Below are 5,405 nucleotides of genomic sequence, written 5' to 3'. Positions count from 1 at the left end.
GAAGAAAATGTTTCACTCACCTTGGTTGGAGGGCCCAGTCCAACAGGCTACTCTAATGGTGTCCCCCTGTGTGCACGCTCCAATGCGGTATCTCACATACAGAAAACATTCAGGGCTAGCCTGTATGTGGCCATTTACAAATGCACAACAAGATCCATCAGTGATACCTTTTACTTGGCCAACTGAGGAGTTTACAGTATACCTGCTAGCACGCTTTCAACAGGCTCCAGTGGGCCTTGTAAAGTTGGTCCAAGGCTTCTCTGGGGCCGGCTGCTCCCTAGTTTTTTGTGGGTTTTTTCCGGGGGGGGGGGAGGCAGGCTTCTGTTGAATGCCATTGATCTAGAAGAGTTTCTTCTTCCTGACACTTTCGCCGCAGCATGCTGTGGCATCTTCAGAGAATGCCTGCCTGGGAAAGGGACTGTGGGTACATCATAAGCTTTTTGGGTCTTCTCATCATCAGGCAAGATCGTGGTTCCAAACCAAACGTGAGAAGGGGAGGAAACTAACAATTGGGATGGTCTTTATCGGTTGGTAGTATTTGTGTTTAATGTATTGTGTTTGTTCTCGAATTCTAGTTTTTTGTGGTTTTTAATTATATTGGTTCTCAGTTTATCCTTTTTAATGGCGGAGGGAAATATATGTGTTTTTTGCTGTATGTTATTTTACTGTTGTAAACTGCCGGGGGGCCCGGATTGTTTCGCCACAGGGCAGTATCTAATTAAATTCTTGGTTGTTGTTGTTTTCTTATTCTTTGATTATTTATGTATTTATTAGTGAGGTGCTAGTCAGATGGGCCTGTCCCAAGGGCATGGCTTCCTGTCTGGTCCTGGTCCCTTTGTGGGTAACCCATTGGCAGCGAAAATCGGACGGAGGGGGTTTGCTGGCTCCACTCACAGCGGCCCTAGGCTGTGAAAGTGTGGCAAATTTACAGCACTGTTAGTAAATTAAAATGTCTAATATATCTAGAGTAATGAATTACTAATACTAATAATACTAAGTGGCCAACCCAGGCTGAGATGGAAACAGAATTTGGGACAGTGCGGCAAAGGGTACGGGTAGGGAGGGCAGAATAACAGATGTCGAGTTCGCTGTCCAAAAACCAGGCCTATTTGCTCTTGTTCAGCAAGTCCACGAGAGCCGCATGTGTAGTGACCTGAGCCGTTGGACTCGGACTCTCGGGAGAAGGGTTCGGGATCTCTGCTCGGCCATAGAAACCCAGTTTGGTGGGCACCTCACTCCTTGAACCTCAGTGGCAGACAATGGTTTTTGCCTTCTCCTGTGTAGGATCTTGCCAAGTAAAGCCTAGTGTTGCCTCGGGCCAGAAATGACTTAAAAGCAGGCGCAACAGAGGAAGAGCCAAAGAGAAATGAGGGACCAGGCACTCCGCCCGCTTCAGCACACGTTCCCCAAGAGGATTTAATAGCAAATGGCTGATTGGGTTATATGACTGTCGTTCCCATTTTGAAACCCGGTTCTTGATGCCTGCTGTGATCGGTGTTCCCATCATGATAAAGGTGAGGCACGAATTGCCAAAAAAAAACCCAACAACCCCAAAACAGAAAAAACAAAACCAGGCAATAGTTGTTTTCTTTCTAGTAGGTTTTTTTTTTGAAAACGGAATCTGATTTGGGAAGCGTGTTTCACACAAGTGTGGAACGCGACAGATTCGGAATTGCATCATCTTTGGGAGGTGAGCCACTAGGGCAGGAGGGGTGTTTTACCGGTCCTTCTTCCAGGTTTTGGGTAGATCCACCATCCCCCCCCAATGAACCCATTTAATCAAATATTCTATCAGTTAAAAAAATGTATAAAGATTCCTTCATTGCTTTTTGCAGCTACTTTGTAGTTACCAGTTGGCGATGCGACAGCCGCTCATAGCGAAGCACGAAGTTGGCAAAACCAATGAATCAAATCTTCTATCAATTCATATTATATAATATATATATGATTTTATATATATTTATATATATATAATCTAGTGCCTCCCAATCCGGCTGGCCTGTGCTGCTGCGTTGTCACTGATGCTGCGGGCAGATTGATTGATATGCTTTGTTGAATCGCCGCCAACTAGTCGTGGACGGACAATCGTGCCAAAAACAAGAAGCAATTACAGGGGATGATGAAAATATCTGCTTTGCATAGTGGGAACACTGTACCTTTTGCGAATCAATTTACCAACATGCCAGCGAAGCTGAATTGGCAAACTGGCCCCCCCCCCGCCTTAAATGTAAGTGGGAATGATTGGCCAGCGTTTCCTTGCCAGCCAAGAGCAAAGGTCGACATTTTGGCACATGTTTAGGAAAGGTGCTCCCTCTTGTGGCAGAAGATGTCCTGTGTTGTAATGGGGCAAATGCAATGCAAAGTGGAATGGGCACTGCTCCGGAGAATACTGGAGTCTCCATTTTTTGGTAGTTTTTAACGAGGTGTGATTTTCAGGAGAAGACCTAGAAAGAGGTGACAATACCTAAGCCTTCCTTCCGGTCTTCTCTTCGCTCTGGAGAGGTTCCAACACCAGCGGCCATCTCCCTTTCCTCTTTGCCCTTCTCAAAAATCTTTCTGCATTGAATTGTATACTTCTCCCAAGGAGAGACCTTCCTTCATAGCATTTCCACAAATTTTTGACAAGTCCGGCATTTTTGGAAGAGTTGGGCTCAAGCGTGTTTATCCTACAACAAACAGTAATGATCTGTGGTCTTGTCAACGTTCTATCCAACGGCAGCTTGGATCACCCCCGACGCGTTTTACCTTCAACTACATCAGAAAATGTGGTTTGAGGAAAGCCTTGGCGGGATTTTCAACTCACGGCGTGCCTTTGCCCAGAACTGTGACCGTTGCACCACAGTTTTTCCCTTGTGACGGTAACAACACTCGCTTCCTCTCCATCCTTGAAGGGATCTGCGAAATATTTAATGCTTTCTGGCCATCCCAAGGCAACGTGTTGCTTAATGGAAAAAGGACCGTGTGAAGCGAAAACCCAAGATTCTGGCCTGTTCGTCACAGGCATTTCTCATCTGTATACTACCATGTGGTCTTTTAGGGGAGACAGTCTAGGACACGAACCCATGGGGATTCACCTGACAGAAAAGTGATTTTCCCAAAACATTTAGGAGATACCTTCTTAAGCTGGTAAGAGCTGGTCTGAAGTGGACTATTGGACTGCTTTGGAGACTTGAGTGAGTCTCTCTTATTTGGAGGTATGTTACGAGGTTGGTTTTTCAGGAGTTGCTTTTAGGTGCCTAGTCCCCTTGCGTTCCCTTGCCAAATTTAACATCTCTGCTCTGGTCTGCTTTTCATGGGAATTCTGGCAATCTGTAGTTTTCGTAGGTGCCCCTATCTATTGTTGCTTTTCTGGCTGCACGAATCTAAATGCCTTCCTTCCCTAAACCTGCAAATCCCAGGAGGCAACCAGAGCGTTCCTACAGTGGACTACTGGCACTATGAGCTTTATCACACTAGCCGAGATGGCTCCCGCGGGGAAAGGCGGGAGTTTAAACGAGACGTTGAAATTATTAGAAGTTTTTGTTCAACACCAACCCTGCAATTTGGGAAGTTTCTCACACCGAATTGCTGGCTAAAGTGAAATGACACGAACGTTAAACCGAGCAAGTTAAGCGGAGAAAAATGCTCACCTTTTTACTTTTGGAATTTCCCGAAAGTAAAAGCTGCCGTTTTTCCTGCCGTTTCATCACTTCGGTTTAACTTTGCGTTATTTCACCCTTAACAGCTGCGCGTCTGTGTGATAAACTTCGTGGCATTTCCAGGTTGGTTCTCTCAATTTACTCTCGTTTAATTCCGCGTGTTCTCCCGCGGAGTCTCGCTAGTGTGATTAACTCCTGTGGTTGTGTGGTATTGTGATATGTTGTCCTAAGATTGTTTGACTCTGTAGTGAATTGCCTTGAATCTTGGGTTAACCTCGATTCTCATGGAGTATTTGCTCTTCCTGAAAGCCTCCAAGAACCTCCCATCTCAGGAGAAAGGACAGGTTATAAAGAAAGAAGAGAAAGATAAGAAACGAAGAAAGAAAGAAAGGCACGATGGGAGGATTGGAAAAGCAATTCTTCTTTATCGCATGCACCCTGGCTCCTTCGCTTTGGACTCTGGGCGCCTTGTACTGTGTTCCTTAGGAATGTCCTGTGAAATTGCTATTGGCCAAAGCCACTGTATTTTGGATCCTAGAATCTCGACGATGGATCGATTTGGACGAGACCCCGGGCCGCTGATCCAGTCCAACCCTTTCTTCTTCCATGCGGAAACTCACAATCAAGGCACCGCCCGAAGTGACAGATGGCCATCCAGCCTCTGTTTGAGACCCTCTAGGCAGGAGACTCCGCGCACGCACTCCTGCTCCAGAGGAACCCTGTAATTGGTCCGAATCGCCAGTGAACATTGTGAGCATTGAGATTATACCGCAGCCAGCCCTGTTGGGGTTTGTTTCCAGGAACCCTGGACACCAACAATCCTAGATGCTTCAAGTCTCATGCTAGTACAACAGAGTAGTTAAAACGGTTTCTGTCCCACAATTCACGAAGGATTGGTGGACAAGCTGGGAGCGGCGGGCTCCGAAGAGAGCCCCAAAATGCGTGAAAGGCGTCTGCAGAAAACCATGGAATTATGAGTGAAAGGTGGCCACTGCTCCATGCTGCCCCAAGCACCCTCCATTTCGGCAGAAACAGGCTTGTGTGCATGCCATCTGCTTTCCCTTTCAATGCTTTAAGGTACGTTGGGCGAGCGGGTGTGAGCTTGGGGGGGGGGGGGAAGGAGGGGCCCCAGAATTTGGGGTTGTTTAAAAGTTCACATTTTCATTAAATTTTTAATGGTAATTTGCTGACCCTTTGGTGAAAATTCTTGGCTTAATTGGTTTGAAAAAACAGGCTTGGAACGCATTTTTACCCAAGTGATTGGCACTCGGGCTTTGGGGCAAATGCATTGGTTGGGTGGGCATGATGGATGGATTGTGGAATTTGGGTGATTATGGGAATTTTTTTAATTGGGTGGGGCCCGGCCGCTTGTGGTGCTTGGATGACACACGATGGCATTAGCATTGGGCTGCGGCAGTGTTGCTGATGGTGGGGACTTGGGGATTTTGGACCGGAGTGACGTTAGTGCAAAAAAGCATTGCTGAAGGATTTGCTGTGGATGGCGTGAAATGGAGGAAGGAGGAGGTCAATGGGCGCGGTGCCACCACGAGTGGACCGGCACCGGGGGACCTAACCCTGGGACTGGGGCCGCTGGCTGGGATGTCCCTTGGGATCTCTCCCCAACCTCTATGCGTGTCTGATCTCTTCCCACCAGACGTTTCCTGAGGCAATTGCGGGCAGAAGATCCAAACAGAGGGCCAGGGTTCAGACAGGGAGATCCCCATTCTTTCATACTTTCATAGAACCTGGAACCCAACTTTGCATAGG

This window comes from Sceloporus undulatus, chromosome 3 (assembly GCF_019175285.1).
Source record: "Sceloporus undulatus isolate JIND9_A2432 ecotype Alabama chromosome 3, SceUnd_v1.1, whole genome shotgun sequence".
NCBI classification, from domain to species: domain Eukaryota; kingdom Metazoa; phylum Chordata; class Lepidosauria; order Squamata; family Phrynosomatidae; genus Sceloporus; species Sceloporus undulatus.
The sequence above is the reverse complement of the archived record's forward strand: the minus strand, read 5'-3'. Positions refer to the sequence as shown.